We start from the raw sequence: 19,719 nt of genomic DNA, 5'->3' as shown, positions 1-19,719 counted from the left end.
CTGTTGTGGCCATCTGGGGAGTGAACCAGCAAATGGAAGATCTCTCTCTCTCTCTGTGTCTCACCCCTGACTTTCAAATAAATAAACAAATATTTAAAATAAATAAATAAGTAAAATAATTGTAGTCCCTATAAAAATTAAGATCTTCTCCTGTGTGTCTCAATCACTGCACACAGACCAAAGCCAAGTGTGGTGACATCACCCATTGTCTTCTGTCCTTTACCCAAAGAACTTGCAGGAATTTCTCACTCCATCCAGAAAAGTGGTGTCCTATTGTCCCTACGTTATTCTGTATGTCGCCCTCTCTTCTTCAGACTCTCCCCTCCTGTACAGTGCCACATTCCTCTCATCTCACACAGTCCCGTGGGCATGCAGTTTCTTTTATTCTTATTGATTTTTCTCTGTAGAATCTTCCAGTATGATTTTTACCCTTCTTTTTCCAGAACACTAGGGAATGGAGATCAGGGATGCAGGCAAGAGCCAGAACCTCTGAGTCAGGCAGAAGGAGGGAAAAGCTGTGGACAAATTAAGAAGTTTCTCACGTCTTTGCTTCTCCTCTCTGTCTTCCTTCTTTCCCTTTTCTAAGAAGGTTCAGGAAAGATTTATGAAAAGGCTTCCAGCATCCACCGACCAATCTGAATCACCGGGCCAGATTTGCCCCATGGTGTGTACAGCACTTTGGAATCCCACAGAGGGAAGAGAGTTTGCAGAAAAGCTGCTGTTACTATTATATTTGCATGGTAGAACTGGTACCTCCGGAGAATAAACCTGCAAAAGTGTGTGAGTTTTTGCTGCAGAAGATTTTTTAAGCCTAATTATTCCTTTTGATTGAAGTGTGTGCATCTGTATGTTTTCTCTGTCAGGAAGAGTGAGCAGACAGGATGAAGGGCCATGGTGTTGACTGTGAGTGAATGGGTGGTTGGAACTGCTGCCCCTGGTGCCTGGTGAGCCTCCCAAGTCCCCCATCTCAGCCTGTTCCCATGTGTTACTGGACAGGCTCGCATGTGCTATTTCCTGTGGTTTTTCAAGGTATATGCGTAGCTGCAGCATTATGTCTTTCTTTGCCTGCCAACCTGATTTCACGGAGTTTTGGAAAAACAGTCCCCTCAGGGAAGTCCATGGTTGCTTTGACATTTGGGATAGAAAATATTTGCCATGTAACCTTTACATTAAAGGACTCATAGCAAGGGACAAACAAAGAGCGTATTTATTTGCCTCAGTATGGGGCTTTGGGGTGTTGCTCAAAGTGAATCCTTGCAATGGAGAGATGCAAGGGGAAGGGAGAGGAGAGAAGAAAATAGTCAGAATGTGCACATCACAGCTTTTATCTGCTGAGAGGCAGTGCTTGCTTTGGATGTGGGGCCTGAGCAGTGCATACTTGTAGAGTACAAAGATCTGAATTAGCATTGGCCAAGAGCCACTTCCTCCAAGATCTCTGCCAAGGCTGGGAAGTTGAGGAGGGGAAATTGAAATTGCAACGTGTATCCATTGCAGGGGTGACACCCATCTCTTCACCACTGAATGGTGCCTTCTTGGAGGGTCCTCAGGTAGAACTTGAAGAGATGGGGCTGGGGTCCACTTGCCTCTAGAGGACTTGTAAGTGTGACAGAACCTTTGGAAGGGTGTGGGGTGTGGTCGTTTTTCCCTAACCAGCTGCCTCACTAGCACAGAGACCGTTTTGTGGATCTTCGTATTCCACACACAATCATGAGAATCTTTAGGACAAAGGTGCCTAGGAAACCTTTGTTGAATGACAGATTCTGTAGAATAAACATGCACATCGTGGTAGCAAAAAGGGCAACTCCCACACGGAACCTAGGTTACTCCACATTTTGGCGGAAGGATCCAGCAGGGCAGGAATGCAAGAGCACAAGGCTTCTTGTCCATGCAGTCCCCAGCAGTCCTGGGGCTTTCTGATACCTGTGCTCTCGGAGTTGGTCTGGGTTTAGAGGAAAAAGGAGAAGCTGGGAAGCGGAGCTCTGGCTTCACCCATTATTTATATGGAGCAACTCCACTTTCACCTGCATTTTTTTGTCATTGTGCATAATATTTGTAAAAACCACCACCACCATCCCTAGCCCCAAATTTCTGTTTAAACATAGAAGTTTGACCACATATATTTCTATTCCACTTGGATTTTTCCATTACAATATTATTCAAGGTACAAGAACAACCAAATGGCATTAGCTGCAGGGCCAAAGAAGCAGGAGAGGAGATCACGCAGACCAGAGGGAGGCTGAGACAATTTTGGAAGGTAGGCAGTAGATGAAGAGTGGTCAATGGTTCTGCAGAGCAGAGGAAGCAGAAACACAGGAAGTTACAGAGAACACCAGTGAGGAGTAGTTGGGTTCTCCAAGCAAAACCACAGAAAAAAAAAATCAGTGCTGGAGACCAGGGGTGAGGAATCAGGAAATGAGCAGAAATGAGGAGAATTGGTAGAAGGTGAGAGTGTGAGCATTTGGACTCTTAGGCCTACTGCCCAGTCTACAGCTGTCAGGAATCTGTGCCTCCCCGTTTTTCTCCCCGCTCCTACTACCTCTGACTATGTCCCTCTCCCTATTTACGGAGAAGCAGAGATTTAGCCTCTGGGAAAACCGAATCAGGGAGGCTCTAGTCTGGGGACATAGTCACGGGGAGGGCATGGTGTAGAGCCAAAAAAACAAGGGCGTCAAGGATGGTTTGCCTATTGGCCGGTAGGGCTGCTGGTATCCCTTCCCTGCCCTGCTCAGAGTGAGTGCTTCTAGTTATATGCAGTGCCCAGGCAAAAGGCAGAAGGTTCCTTCCTTAGAAACCTATGAATCCCAGAGAAAAGGCCTGTGCATTTATGCCTGTTTCAACAACAACAAAAAAAATCCAGCTTATCACCTACTCTACTACAGTAAAGTTCAACAGGTGGGAAGGAATTATTCATTGTCCATGCAAAGACCTAGCAAAAATTTTTAATACCTAATTTTTTAAAAAATATATTTATTTATTTGAAAGGCAGAGTTACAGAGAAGCAGAGGCAGAGATAGAAAAGGATTCCACCTGCTGGTTCACTCCCCAAATGGCTGCAACAACCAGAGCTGTGCCGATCTGAAGCCGGGAGCCAGGCCAGGAGCTTCTTCTGGGTCGCCCACATGGGTGCAGGGGTTCAAGCACTTGGACCATCTTCTGTTGCTTTCCCAGGCCGTAGCAGATAGCTGGATCGGAAGACGAGCATCTGGGTCTTGAACCAGCTCCCATAAAGGATGCTGGCACGGCAGGCTGTGGCTTTACCTGTTACACCACAGTGCCGGCCCCTTAATACCTATTCTTACACCTATACAGTCAAGAATTTTCACACATCTGAGGAAAGTCTTCCTTCCCTATCTTTACTATTATTTACTATTGATCTCTATTTTGTAATTAACATCTTCATTGCTTCTGATATCTAAAAAGAACAAGTAGGGGCTGGCACTGTGGTGTAGTAGGTTAAGCCTCTGGCACCAGCATCCCATATGGGCACCAATTCATGTCCTGGCTGCTCCTCTTAAGATCTAGCTCTTTGCTTATGGCCTGAGAAAGAAAAAGATGGCCCAAGTGCTTGGGCCTCTGCACCCATGTGGGAGACCTGGAGAGAGCTCCTGGCTCCTGGTTTCGGATCAGCCCAGCTCTGGTTGTTGTGGCTATTTGGGGAGTGAACCAGTGGAGGGAAGACCTTTCTCTCTGTCTCTCCCCCACCCCTCTCTCTCTGTAACTCTGCCTTTCAAATCAGTAAATAAAATCTTTCTTTTTTTCTTTCATTTTAACAAACAGAATTTTCTTTTTTAAAATTTAAAAATTTGTTTTCATTTTTATTTGAAATATAGTAAGACAGAGAAAGACAGCCAGAGAAAAAGCTGGTCACTCCACAAACAGCTGGGGCTCGGCCAGGCCAAAGCCAGGGGCCTGAAACCCAATAGTAGTCTCTCATGAAACCCAATCAGTGGTCTACCAATCAGTGGTAGCAGGGAAACAAGAATTTAAACCATCATTTGCTGTCCCCAAGGGTGTGCATTAGCAGGAAGCTAGAATTGGAAGTAGAGCTGGGGCTCAAACCCAGGCACTCTGATATGAGATACTGGCATCCCAAGTGATGTCTTAACCATTGTGTCGATCTGAAGCCAGTCATGTTTGTCTAATTCCTCACATCTCAAACTGTCTGAGCGCACTTTTTTTTAGTTTGCTGTTTCTCAAAATTATTGTCAGCATTAATATCTTTGCACAGTGTGCAAATTACTGGTATTGCTATTTCTTTTTTTCCCCAAAGCAAACTTTTATTTATTGAGTACAAATTTCATACGTACAACTTTAGGAATATAGTGATTCTTCCTACCACACCTGCCCTCCCACCCTCACTCCCACCCCACCTCCTGCTCTTTCTCTGATTCCCATGGTATTGCTATTTCTGAAGGAAATCTAGTCTCAGTGCTTCAGTGCCAAGTGCAGGGTTGTCTGGGTGCTAATGGCAAAGTTGGGACTTAACCCAAGTTTTAGGAGTTGGCTCTAATTCCAGAAAAACACCACACTGTTGTTTGAGATTTATGTGGGCAAATGGTATTGTTTTTCCAATAGGTAGCTACTATCTTGACAATGAGACCCACATATTAAACTTTAAAAATCAAATTATAGTTGCACATTTTAGTGCCTTGCAAACTACAGGCTCTCTCAAGGTGTTTGCTTGTTTAATTGTGGTTATAGCAACAGGAAATATTTATTGTGCCAGCTTTTATAGTGATTATCTCATTTAATCACAAGGACTATGTGTATTGGTACAGTAACTTCTCTTTTTATCTTTTTTTTTCAAAGATTTTATTTATTTCTTTGAGATGTAGGATTACAGAGTGAGAGAGAGGGAGAGACAAAGAAATAGGTCTTCTATCCGCTGGTTCACTCCCCAAATGGCCACAACAGCCAGAGCTGGGTGGATTCAAAGCCAGGAGCCAGAAGCTTGCTCCGGGTCTCCCGTGTGGGTGCAGAGGCCCAAGAACTTGGGCCATCTTCCACTGCTTTCCCTGGCCATAAGCAGACAGCTGCATTGGAAATAGAGCAGGCAGGACACTTATTGATGCCCATTTTGGAATGCTGGTGCCACAGGCAGAGGCCAAGCCAATTATAGCACAGTGCTGACCCCCTACTTTTTTTTATCTAAAAAAAAAATCAATAACCAGAGTTTGAAGATGTGAAGGGACATGCATGGAGTCACAATGTTGGTCCAGGGGAGATGGTTCTTTAAATTATGGACATATTGTACTTATATTTAAAAATGAATGTTAATTTATATTTAAATATTACACTAGTTAAAATAAAGAAAAAACAAAGAAAGCAAACAAACAAAAAACAAAACAAAACAAAAAAACCCACAAAGTACAAGATCAAATAACAACCCTTTAGCCTCGAGCTTAAGGACATTCACCTTCCCCAGCCTACTCATCAACTTCATTCCCCAAGGTTGAGAATTCAGCCGTACTCATACCACCTCTTCTATCATCCCCGCACACCAGGCTCGCCTTCCAGTCAAGGGGAGCTGGAACTGAAACCCAGAACTGCCGGAGCCCAGAGTACAGAACTGCCTTAACTTGCTTTTCCATGTTTGAAATCAGTGGGAGTGGCTTCTAGATCTGTATTTGCTGTCATTGTTCTTTAAAATTTCCCATGACACAGCTGGGCAGGAAGGCAGGGCCAAGTGCTGCTAACCTGGCAGGTGGTGTTCTCCATGGCAGCCTGAAAGGACTATTTGGATGCAGACCCACACAAACAGCTGATGTACCCAGCTTGGTCTGGCAGGCCATTCCTGCTTCCTACAAATAGCTCAAGTTCAAGGAAATCATATGAGTTTGTCAGTGGGAACTCTAGATCTCACAAAAAGGGGAAGGGGGGACCTAACAATCCACAAACATTTAAACTGTGGCCTCAAAGTTTTAGAAAATAAACACACATGTACACAGAGGGTTTTTTTTCTCCCTTTGCCACGTGGCAATGGTGGTGAGGTAAATACATCCCACTGCACTGATCTTACATCCTGTCACATTAATGTTTCAGAGCACTCAATATAAATATTAAAACTAATAGCTTCACTCTTCAGCTATTACTCCTCCATCCCCTGAAATCATCATAAAACTTTCAAAGCCTTTTAGAACATTTACACACTTGAATCTGATGGCGGGGAAAGGAGATTCACACAACGCAGCCCATAAGCTTAAATAATAGTGAAGAGCTGTTTATGGAATATGCTTTATTTATTCATCATTTCAAGTAAAGTTTCTGTTTTGATGGAGGGGAAAAGAAAATCAAAGTCTAGCTGTCCAGGGAGAAGGCTGAAGTATTGCTTTTCTATACTGAGGACTTGCAGAAAAAGAAGTCCATGAGAATCTCAGTCCAAGGTCAATCAATGCTAAGACTGTGGGTACGTAAACAGCTAATGGATTGTAAAGACACATACCAGTGTTATGAATTTTTAAAGAGCAACTCTTCAGCACAGAAACCCCATAAATCAATGATGACTTATTGGCTGGATCAATTATGCAAACTTTTAAAACATTTAATGACAGGTAATGAACAGGTCCCTGGAGGACACCAGTCGACAGTGTATTTGCGGTTGTAGTTACATCTGCTCAAGTGAATTGGGTAGAGGCTGTCCTTCCTAGGAAGTAACTAGGAGTTAAACAAGAGTCTGCCTTCAGTAAAAGAGAATGGCTGTTTTGGTCTTTCTCTGTAATTTAAATAGCTGTAGAAATGGGTTGCATTCTAATGTATTCATTTGTAGTCCAGGTTGGTGTTGGACTGGCTGTGCCAACCTTAGGGAATGCCTATTCCTAAGCTTTTATTTGGAGATCTTCTGCTAAGTAATCTGGGTAACAAGGAGAAAGATAGTTTTTGAAAGAAGAAGTATAGCATGGGTGATGATACAAGACAGCCATATAATTATTTATTTTAAAATTAATTTTATATAACAATTGGTGGAAAAGACAGCCAGGCAGAAATGGGAAGCTATTACAGGATCCCATATAATCAGGAAGCAAAGGATGGAAGGCTGAATGTGGGGGGACTAACCCTGCAGAGGGTCTCGCATCCTCACTTGTGGGATTACAGTGCTTTAATCACATAGCAAAACAGTGACCTGATGAAAAATGAAGGGCTCTGGGGAAAGATTTTGGAACTTAATAGCCCTTTGGAGCTTAAGCATTGATCTTTTTATTGTTTAACTTCAGATAAGTCTTTGGATTATGGAAAGATAGAAGTTAAACATACCATCCAGTACCAAGAATGGTTTTTTTTGAGTCTAAGCCACTGACATTGATACTGTACCTCTGTGTTAACATATTTAAAGCATCACTTGGATCAGATAAAACGTTCCAATGGAATCTGAAAACACTAGAAATTCTGATATTCCTGGATAGATCTCGCTCGTTACTGCTCAACAGAAAAACTACAAAAGTGAAATATATTCAGTAACTTGGTTGTAAATACCTGAGTTCAAGTATCTTTGGCTTGGGATCATTCTCTACAACAGATTTTTCAAATATTTTCAGTTATATGGAAAAAAAAGGAAATATATTAAAAACATTACTGGTTTTTGGATATCATTTTCTCGAGAGGCCTTTACTAACTACCAAGCTGACACTCTTTGTGTGTGTTTTATAGAGATAGACTGCTATGTTGATGAAGACCATATGAGAATTTGATATGATCTCTCCTCCAAACCTGTGAAATTTGCTTTTTGTCACATTCATGTTCATGGCTAAGTAAAATGAATGGAGTCTGCCAGTATCCAGATGTTTAGTTGAAGCACATGTTCTATTTTTTGTTGGTAAGAAAAATAAATGAGAATTCATGGTTGGGAGGTAAACAGTAATGAGTTCAAATTTTGCTGTTATCATTTATAACTCTAGGCAAATTTTCTAACCTCTCTTTCCATATCATCATATGTAAAATGAATAGCATTATTTGTATTTGAAAAAGTGATTGCTGTTAAATATAAGAGTGGGAATAAGAGAGGGAAGAGATGTGCAATTTGGGACATGCTCAAGCTGACTTACCTCAAATGGTAGAGTTAGAAACATACCAGGGGATTCCAGTTCAATCCCATCAAGGTGGCATGTACCAATGCCATCTCACTAGTCCCAGTGATCAATTTCTGTTCACAACTGATCATAATGATAGGACTAAGAACCAAAGGGATCACATAAACAAGAATAGTGTCTGCAAATACTAGCTGATAGAATCAAAAAGGGAGAGAATGATCCAACATGGGAAGTGAGATACACAGCAGACCCAAGGAATGGCAGATGTCCTAAACAGCACTCTGGCCTCAGAATCAGCCCTTAAGCCATGAGGATCTGGCTGAAAAGCCCATGAGAGTATTACAGGCATGGAAAGCCGGGACACTCTGCACTCTGGGGGAAAAAAAAAACCTAAATGAAAGATCTCTGCGAGTGAGATCCCAGTGGAAAGAACGGGTCATCAAAGAAGGAGGTATCTTTCTCTGAAGGGAGGAGAGAACTTCTACTTTGACCATGGCCTTGTCTAAATATGATCAGAGTCAGTGAACTCAGGGGGCTTCCATAGCCTTGGCAGCTCATGACAAGAGCCTAGGTTGATTACTGATGCCATAAACAAGAGTGTCAATTTGTTAAGTCAACAACAGGAGTCACTGTGCACTTACTCCTCATGTAGGATCTTTGTCCTTAGTGTGCTGTACGTTGAGATTTAATGCTATAACTAGTACTTAAACAGTATTTTTCACTTTATGTTTCTGTGTGGGAGCAAACTGTTGAAATCTTTACTTAATGTATGCTAAACTGATCTTCTATATATAAAGAGAATCAAAAATGAATCGATGTGAATGGAAGGGGAGAGAGAGTGGGAAAGGGGAGGATTGCGGGTGGGAGGGACATTATGGGGGGAAGCCATTGTAATCCGTAAGCTGTACTTTGGAAATTTATATTCATTAAATAAAAGTTAAAAAAAAAAAGAAAGAAAAAAACCCCTAGCATTTAGGTAATAGAAAAATTGTAATTATTATTATGTGCCAAATCTAAAATATCACTAGGATCAATAACCAGAGTAACATCCAGGCAAAGGGCTGGCACTGTGGTGTAGCGGGTTAACACCCTGGCCTGAAGCGCCGGCAACCCATATGCTGGTTCTTGTCCCGACTGCTCCTCTTCCAATCCAGCTCTCTGCTGTGGCCTGGGAAAGCAGTAGAGGATGGCCCAGGTCCTTGGGCCCCTGCACCCACGTTGGGGACTCGGAGGAACCTCTTGGCGCCTGGCTTCAGATCAGTGCAGTTCTAGCTGTTGTGGCCAACTGGGGAGTGAACCAGCCGATGGAAGACCTCTCTCTCTGCATTTCCTCTTTCTGTGTAACTCTGACTTTCAAATAAATAAATCGTTAAAAAAAAATCCAGGCAAAAGTCATTGCTAAATTCAGGGAAGCATCCTTCCACCAAAAGATGGTGCCTTACAGAGTGTTAAGGTATTTATTACATATATCAGGTTCTTACCTGTATTAGCTTATAAAAGTCTATCAACTCTTTGATGTAACCACTAGTACTATTATTCTGTAGATGGAGTCATTGACTCTAAGAGAAATTTAGAAACTTGCCCAATGTCATCCAGCTATTACATAACAAAATTGAACTTCAAGATCAAATTGTGGCTTTACAGGGTCAGCTGTGTCCAAATGCTGATTATTGCTATAATCAGCTAAACTAAAAACAATGGACTAAAAATTAATTCTATATTAATATTTTTTCTATGGATGTGCATGGCTTTTGTATCAATAAAAAGTTTCAGTATTGTAGATTTCTACTCATGTCTGGGAAAGCCAGTGAGGATTGTAGGAGTGGTTATGTATCCTAAGAATGAAGGAACAAGAAGTGAGGCTGGGCAGCCTGGTGCATGGTCTTGCGTCTTACGACTTACCGAGTAATTCTATTAGACAGGAGTCGTGCCATGAGTAATAAATGGTCTGTTTCTCTGACCCAGGGGTCTTGTGTTTTCTGTCAGTATATGTATATAAAATTGTTTCAGGCTAACTTGTTAGTGTCCAGCTACCAGTAAAATCTCAGACCCTTCATAGTTTCTGACTTAACACCGGGAAGGAGAGGTCACGACTGTCACACCTTCACATGCAGGAAACATCAGCAACGTCTCCTGATACACAAGTTCTCCAAGTTATCCAGCAGAACGGGGGTGGGGGTGGGGGTAAGACAGTGGAGACAAAATTTTCAGAATATCTTATGCTTCGGTTCGTATTTTCAGAAAGGTGAGAGTTGAAGAGATACAATTAAAATCCAGTAAAATAACACTTCCTATTGATCAGAATGGCAAACATGAACATATCAGACATCCAATGTGATGCAAGGTTGGTCAGTAGGGATACTATGCTGCTGACAGAGGTGTAAGTCTGGGCGATTTTCACTTTAGAGACTGGCATGCTAATATTAAGGAAGTTGAATATATCAAATCAGTGTTCTAGCAATTCTACTCCTAGGTATACATTGTTGAGAAGCACTTGCACCCATATATAAGATTCATTGTAACATTGACTGTAAGAGTGAAAACTAAGAGGATCTTAAATATTCATCAAGAAGAAGATGGAGAAATAAATTGATGTAAATTTATACTATAAAGAACTTTAAATGAATAATCAAAAATATATCAATGTGAGTAAATGTAATATACAGACTACAGGTCAAGTACCCTCAGCCAGAATGCTTGGGACCAGAAGTGTTTTGCAGTTTTTCAGATTTTGAAATATTTTCATGTACATAATGAGATTATCTTGGGGATGTGATCCCCAGATTATGTTCCATATATTACTTTCACACATAGCCTAAGTATTTTTAGTGTATTTGAATTTTGACTGTGACCTATCACGTGAGGTCAGGTGAGGAATTTTCCATTTGAGGCATCATGTTGGCACTCAAAAAGTTTTGAATTTTGGAGCATTTTGGCTTTCAGATTTTCTGATTGGCAGTGCTGTACCAGTATTAAACAAATAAAAGGGAGTTGTTGATACATAGTATGATGACATGTGAAAATTATATAAAGTTTTAAAAAATGTAATGCAGGAATGCATATTTTAGGGATATACTCAAATGATAAGGTATAAAAACATGCACAGATGTGTCTTTGATGATAAAGGGAATGGAACCAAGGAGGGCACACAGAGATTCTTCAATTGCAGTTGTGATGTTTTATTTCTTAGACCTGGTGGCAAGTATTGAGTTTTTGGTTGTACTTACTTCTATATTTTTTTGAGAATGAAATATTTTATTAAAATAGTTTTAAAAGTTTTTTCACATTTATATGAGAAAAGAATAGACAAGGCTTGTGAAAATATGCCATAATAACTTAATGTTGGTGATTACAACCTCAGAAAATTTAGAATTTGAAAATATAAAAATGGGATTAGTTTGATTATCCATTAGTTCAACAATGAATTTCTAGAATCATCAGTCATCTCTACAGTACTAGATTTACTTCTAGAAGGCTCCATCCTATTGATCTGATGGTTTTTTGAGTCATCTGTGAAGTTTTTGACTTCTTAGACAAAATACTATTGGAGATGAGTGGGTCAGTTCATAGCAACCTAGAGTACAACTTGCCAACAAATGGACCCATACCCCTACCCTAAAGGATCCACTGTGTCCTTGAGAGGAAAGACTGTTCAGATTAGTATTCTTTGATAACAACCAGGTGAAATTCTTAAAAATCCTGGTTTCTGATTTTGAATTTCTCTAAAATGTCTGTCTTTAAATGAAAAACAAATCACAGATCTCTTATGAAAGGAAGTGCCCCCAAATTTGTAACTAATGTCTTCCTGAAATTTTCAGACCAATATTTTGTGGTCTCAGTGTCTCTATCTTAAGGGGAATTTGGGGAATCACATTATAGATTCCTTCCCCTGTCATGGTCATCCTTAGGAGAAAAAATAAGGTGGTTATGTGACTTGGTAGGGTCTACTTGTAATCAGATACATGTTCTCATCTTTTATCACAAACCTTGACATTTTGCTCATTTTCAGGATGTGTATGAGGATTTAGTGACATGTGATCACTATTTGTAGGATGTATTTTATCCTCTTTATCTAGGTTTTACCTCCTCTGTGAAATTTCAAAATGCATCCTATGACCCACAAACAACGATACCCTTGTGTCCTTGCTTTGTGTGTGATCTGGCTCAGATGAGACAAAGATAAGATGTATGCTTCTATTGTTTGCCAATATGGCATCTTAAAAGTTAAAAGTTAGGCCAGCGCCGAGGCTCACTAGGCTAATCCTCCGCCTTGCAGCGCCGGCACACTGGGTTCTAGTCCCGGTTGGGCGCCGGATTCTGTCCTGGTTGCCCCTCTTCCAGGCCAGCTCTCTGCTGTGGCCCAGGAGTGCAGTGGAGGATGGCCCAAGTGCTTGGGCCCTGCACCCCATGGGAGACCAGGAGAAGCACCTAGCTCCTGGCTTCGGATCAGCGCGATGAGCCAGCCACAGTGCGCCGGCCACGGCAGCCATTGGAGGGTGAACCAATGGCAAAGGAAGACTTTCTTTCTGTCTGTCTCTCTCACTGTCCACTCTGCCTATCAAAAAAAAAAAAAAAGTTAAAAGTTAGAAAACTGAGCTAAGGGGAAGATGCCTTTAAGTTAGAAACTAAGCTCTAGGCAAAGCCACCTCTCACTCTGCAAAGTGAGGAGGTCTAGACCCTACCAGGTGTCAGACTTGGTCCAAATTGCCTTCTTGGACACACCAGCCCCAATTCAATAGAATGCCTGCTGCTTGGGACTGAAGGGATGAAGCATCAACCAGCTGGAAATACTCTTCCAAAATGTGGCACATTCATGATGCAGTCATTAACTTCACTAGATAAACTGAGTATATGAATTAATAATACTCAGTAGATGATACAATTTACAAAGACAAAACAAATTATCTAAAAAACTCCTCTCCAAAAATATTCACAGATTGTTGCTTCTGAGAAGTAGGTGTGGTAGACATTAATCCTCTTACCTCCCATCTTACAACAGAGAAAAGAGACGCCTAGAGAAATGCATTAGATGCCCAAGATTGTACAGCTACTTAATGAGAGTTGAGACTAAAACTTGTGTCTTTGGACAAGTAAGTCAGTGTTACTTCCTCTACCATGTTCAAGTGGTATTATTAGAGTACTTACTCTAGATGTGATTTTTCACAACTCAAGAAAAAAAAGAAGATACAATGAGCATAGAGATAGTTAAAAGAGTCTAATATGGTTAAATGATTGAGGTAGGATAAATGTTATTTGAATTTTAAAAACTAAGGAACTTACTTTCTATAGGGCAAAAAAAAAAGAGAAAAAAGAATAAGAGTTTTTATAGGAAGACTCCATTTATTCTTTTCCATCAAGGATAAAATTTAGTAGAAAAGATGTTATTTTAATATAAAGAGGAATTTTAGATAGCATTTTAAATTCTGTAAAAGATCACTGACAAATACTTTGGCCCTGTACTTTCTGAAATTAAAGTGGCAACGAATCTGAGGCTGAACAATCCACTTACGTCCACTGGCTGCTTCTCTGGCTTTGCGCCTCAGCTTCAGGAAACCCAGGAGTATGTGCGATTCTCGTTTTACCAATAACTCAGGGGCACGGAGTGACTTTGCTAGAGAAAGTTCAGATTAGAGTTTTAAAAGCAGAGTAAAAGGAAAAGCATGATCCCTTTCTCCTGACCAGGCTGTGCCTATGCTGTGTCTCCACTAAGTTACTTGTGGATCAATTCAGCCATAACCTTCCTTAAAAAGTGTGGACCCAGATGACTGATAACTGTGCACGATGGTCTTTGAGTCACCACATTAGCAACACAGCTTTTGTCAAGAATTTTGTCTTGGATAGTTAAATCCGACTCCACCCAGTTAAATTCAGTAATATCCATTGAAGACTTACTGTGTGTCAGATGCAGAACCAAGTGCAAAGGATGACCTTTTCAATGAGGTAAAAGCACTCGGTGTCATAGTCTTCAGTGTAATGGGACAGATATACATTAAGCAGATAATCTCAAATGTGGTGCTTGTCGTTAAAGGGGAAGCAGATGAGGAGCAAACAGAGGCAAAGTCAGTGTGGATCTTTAGTTCAGAAAAGGCTATTTCTGACTCACAAGATAGAATAACATTTTTGGTCAAATTGCTTCTTAGGAAGTAGCTATACATTCATTTTTATAGATAAATAGTTGGGAAATCATGGTCCATTGGCCTTATTTATAAATCCAAAAGAAGGACGTACATTACTAAAGGCTAGGCAAAAATGTTCTGAGTTGTTAATTTTATGTACTTAATTATAGAATCCTTTGTGCATTCTGTGTAGTTTATAAGGACATAGACTACAGCATTGCATTTCTTCATTTTATTTGCCATATTGTTCATACCTGAACCTAATCAGGACGCACAAATAGACAAAAATGAATGGCTTTGTCACACCCAATGTGGATCTGTGTTTCCCCCTCTCAGGGCCAGCCTGGGAAGCCTAGTGGACATGCCTTAGAGCTGTCAGAGAGCCACGTTCATCATCCCTGGCCCCAGAACTCCCTCAGGGAGTATTCACTCCCCTGGCAAGCCCAAGGCTAGCTGAGTGTGCTCCAGTAGCTGCCCCAATCTCCAGTGGCAGGGAAGTTCAGGACACAAAGCAAGGTTATGTGCTCCTGCTAGATACTGGGGCTAGTTGCAGTCAGCTGGGGCCTTGAGAAGGATTCCAGAGGAGGTGAGTAGAGGACCAGGACTAACGCTCAGGTTTACAATGACCATGTGCTTCGTTTCCCTCTCTATATGGGTCTAACTTATTGGCTGGATACAGAAGCACAGGAATTAATGTCCTAATGATCTGCATTGTGATGTGGTGCTAACATAATGTGAAATCAGTGCTGTCTTCAGACAGTTCACATTTCAGTTTTCTGAACAGAATGGATAGATTCCATCAAGTTTTTTCTTAGTCGCTAAGGACTTCATAAATCCCTCTTTGTAATTGACTTGCTTTCAGACAATAATTGTTAACTGATAAATAGGAGAATTGTCAGGTGTGGAGCTGGTGGTGAGAGAAAGATAGTTTCTCTGTTGCACTTATGAGGAATCGCCAATAAGACCTCTGATCCCATTAAGGATATAAACTCTTCCGATGGAGTTGATGACAGCCCCATGGGCTGCCTGAGCCCTCACAAACTTGACTACTCTCAGAGCATGTTTGGCCAATGGGGGGATGAAATCATTGCACAAATTTCATGGCTTCTAAAAAAATTACCATTGAGAGATGACCCAGTTCTTTGATTGGAGTCACCCTAAGACAGGCCTTCTTGAAAAAGGAAGGTAATGACATCCAACAGCTGCTTAAATTCTTTCTATTATATGCATTTGCTTTCAAATGGTCTTCTCATGTTAGCATCCATGACCACTTGCTTTCCTGCCGGGTCTGGGCCCTGGGCATCTTTAAAGCAGCAGGCAGAGGAACTTTGGGCACAAGCGACACACTACTGGGCATTGCACAGAGTGCATGAAAGCATTGCTACTTGGATCCTCTAATGATTAAAGGCTAAGAAAGTGGCATGAAGCAGATTAATGATTCCAAACAAAATTCCCCCCTCTCTGTTGTTGCATGCTCATTCACAAGGATCGCAGCTATTGGCGTAAGCATAAATGCTGGGACCCCGAGGACTGCGTTGCCACTTTCCCTTCCATGACTCATACCTGTTTTCGCCTGGGTGTCATTCTCTTGTCTGTGCTGCCTTCTGAAAACTCTTGAAAGAATCTGATTTTGTCCTTATGAGAGATCTAGATGCATATGAGGAGAATAAATGAGCTACGGGGGTTGAGAAGGTGAAATAGAACTAGAGCAGAAGCCAAAGCCACCCTTGAAGATGAAGGCGTCTCCATGGGACTCTGTTGATGTCTGTGCTGCTGTGCGGTGCAGCCTCCTTCTGCCCCCTCACCTCTGCCTCTACCTTCACAGAGAAAGATGGTGGGTAGGTGCTGCAAGGACATGACAATAACAACCGCAGCATTGTTTTACACTGAACCTTGACTGAGAACTTACCATGTACCAGACGCTGTTCTAAGCCCTCTCATGCATTAACTTGCTTAATCTCTGTCACTGCATGCTATTATCCCTCCATGGCAGGTAAGGGACAGAGGCACAAAGAGCTGAAGTAACTTGCCTAAAGTTGTATAACTCGTTCTTTTTCCTGGCTACCACTCTCTTCTGCTAAGGAAACTGTAAAAGATCAACTAAGAGACCTAAATAAAAAGCTAGCATCTATTATCTCTTTGCTAAATGAAAAGTAGCTACTGGGAAATGTTGGAAGGCACACACCATATGCCCCTTACAAGAAAAAACAGTTATGATCTTGAGTATCCGTAGCCCGATGCCCCCTTTATGGAGTGTCCAAGTCATCTCCAGAGAGCACCATGTCCAGACAAGGTCACACTAAATACTCTGCCATCCCCACCTGAATGCATGGTGACAGGAATACTATACACAGTTTATTTAGGACAACCAGGGACAGTGAGATTCCAGTGCACACCTTCTTCCCTGTTCTATGGGTTGCTGCAGGCCAGAAGGTCAGATTAAGTGTAATCTCTGGCTGACGCCACAGCTCACTAGGCGAATCCTCCACCTGCGGCGCTGGCACCCTGGGTTCTAGTCCTGGTTAAGGCGCCCGATTCTATCCTGGTTGCTCTTCTTCCAGTCCAGCTCTCTGCTGTGGCCCGGGAGGGCAGTGGAGGATGGCCCAGGTCCTTGGGCCCTGCACCTGCATGGCAGACCAGGAGAAGCACCTGGCTCCTGGCCACAGCGTGCAGGCCGTGGCAGCCACTTGGGGGGTGAACCAACGGAAAAAAAGGAAGACCTTTCTCTCTGTCTCTCTCTTTCACTGTCTAACTCTGCCTGTCCAAAAAAAAAAAAAAAAAAAAAAAAAAAAAAAAAAGAAAAAATATAAGTGTAACCTCTGACACTAGAGTTTTATTCTAACCCCAGGTATTTGGGACAGCAGGAATTTGTGGAGCAGGTGTTTGCCAACATGCCTCTGCCCAGAGGAAACTCTGGATATCTAGCTGTACTGGAACAGTGTCCTCCCACATTAACACCTGATATGTTCTCCATGGGAAGCTGTGGGGTTGGGAAGAGCTTCCTTTACCATTCTGCTTACACACCCAGGTAGACTGGTGTGCAAATGTGGGCAGAGATGGATGATTTCCCACCCCAGTGCAGCAGTCTGAACAGAGGCTTAGACTGGATATGCCCAATGGCTCACTTGTTTTATAGCAGCCAACTGCTGTGTGTAACATGGTGGAACACTGGGCCACCTGCCCAAGAGACTTCCAGAGGTTCCTCTGGGGAGCTCTGGAGAGAGTGTGACCCAGCCTAGCTCTGGAGCCCTGAGTGCTGGGCCGTGAGGGTCAGACAGCAATGTCTGCACACTGACCAACAACATGAAGGGGAAATAGCGTGAGTCCATGCTCTGGATCTGTAGGCCTCATGTGTGTGCTTCATGCATTTGGGAAGAGGCAGCCCCACACCATAAAACCTCCCTGAAAGCCACCGAGGTACTTCTGTAAAAACGGTAATGGACTGTACTGAAAGCCTAGCTTTGACGGATGTGAGGTTTGGGACTCTACCCTGGTAAGAAACCAGGCGGCAAGGAGACTGGAGAAGGCGGATGACCCAGAGTAGGGCCAAACTGTTTACCAGCAGGTGTGTTTTTGAAAATCTTCCTTAACTGGTCATGGCAGCGGAAAATACCCTGCTGTTAAACGCATCTGCAATCCGCTGCTCTCCCAGTCCACCTACAAAAATTTTGACCTTTAAAGAAATGATGGAGAAGCTGGTGTTTTTTTTCTATGGCATTGAAGCTCAGTCTATTTTAGGCTCCAAGGCAATTGCAGCCCTCTTTGCTCCCTATTTCACATCACTTTTAAGTCTTGTTCTGGCCACTATGAACCCTTCAGCACTTCTCCCTCTGCAATCACTCCAGTCAAGCTCTGTGATCTGTGATTTGCAGATGACATGGGCATATCTTGGCTGATGGTTGCTGAAGCAGTTTGCAAACCTAAGGTACTTAAGGAAGGGAGTGTAGGTGGAAGAGCAGATTACAATTGAAATACTGTAATACTGCACTAACTTTCTATTTTCATGCAAATGTGTAACTGCTTTCTCATTATTTTGATTGAAAGGAAGGTAGTATAGTATTCCTCTTGGTGTAAATTACCATATTCATGTTTTGATGACCAAACAATTGGCTGATTTCTATTGTTTGTCCCTTCTGTGAGAGTGCAGTAGTTTAGAAACCCAGGTGGGGGCGGGGGAGCTTTATTAAAAACACCCTCCACCACAGTGTCCAAACACAAAAGGAAATCTTAGGTTCCTTTCACTGTGACAATCTGTTTCACAGATGCATCAAACAGCATTCAGCTTTCTGAGCTTTAGAACCCTGATGGCTGCATTTTGCACTATCTTTCATTTAAATATCTGCAAAATATGTAAATTACTGAATCTTTGAGAAAAGTTATTTATATCATGTATTGAAATACTCGCTCATTTTAAAGAGACCATCTTAATGAAGAGCTAGCCTTATTTGATTTTTAAGCAGGCATGATACATATATAATTATAATGTGATCTGAAAGACACATTAATGAGGTTGCCAACAGAAGGATTACTGAGATTCTGTGTTCAGACACCAAGAAAAGCCAAATGGATATATCAAGCACTCATTCCTAATCTTCAAAAGCAAATTTATTGAAGTGTCTCAATTTTGCCACACACCCTAACATCTACATATGGGCCCAGGTTCCTAATCTTGTCACACTGTGATGCTATAGATTAAGAGAATGTATAATCAATGCCTCTGTCGCTCCACATAAATATAGACTGTTAAATCAAGTGTGGGCTTTATATGGAGATGCCTTATTTTAAGCAGATTTTACTCTGAATATTGCTCAAATCCAGAACAAAGATAGCCCCTACTATTTTCTTCCTTTTTCTAATATAAAGAAGTTTGTCTGTAAGTAGGAGCTATACAAACGTTTCAGTGGCAAAGATGCAGCAGAGCAAAGGGAACTAAGGCATACTGCACACCCCCCATGTGTCAGACGTTGTGTTAAATGCTGAACATACATTATTCCATTTAATAATCAGCCAATACAAATAAGTATTCATTGAGATTTCTCCCTTTGTCAGTGTTCTGTGCTGAAGTTACAATACGCCAGCATTGTCTGTGTGTTTGTACTTTTACCCACTTCCTATTGTTTTTTAACTAGTGTCTCCAACACTACCTTGGATATGAGAATATTTGTGAGGGAGCCTCTGAGAACTTTGCGAACCCCCAAATCCATAAAACTCCTACAGGAAACAAGTAGAGAATGAAGTCTTGCTATCCAGTTACTTACTCCTGCCTCCCAGGGTAGGCAACTCAGATTCATGTCTCAGCAAAAATACGAATTACTACATGTTGTGGGTTTTCAGGGTCATTTAAGAACATTCAGAATGATGACTATAAAATCCCCATTGCCAAGGGCTTAATTGTATTGTGCATGTCTACATGGCACACTGTTGTTATTTGCGATGACAATCATAATAGCTTCCATTTAAATTATTTACCACAGCTTTTATAGGATTTCAAATATCTGACCATTCTATATTTTATTTTGCCTTTTGCATTTTGTTCAAAGTCAATATAAGGTAAAGCTAGATGCTTTCATAGCTCCTCA

Source organism: Oryctolagus cuniculus, chromosome 7 (assembly GCF_964237555.1).
Source record: "Oryctolagus cuniculus chromosome 7, mOryCun1.1, whole genome shotgun sequence".
Taxonomy (NCBI): Eukaryota; Metazoa; Chordata; class Mammalia; order Lagomorpha; family Leporidae; genus Oryctolagus; species Oryctolagus cuniculus.
The sequence above is the reverse complement of the archived record's forward strand: the minus strand, read 5'-3'. Positions refer to the sequence as shown.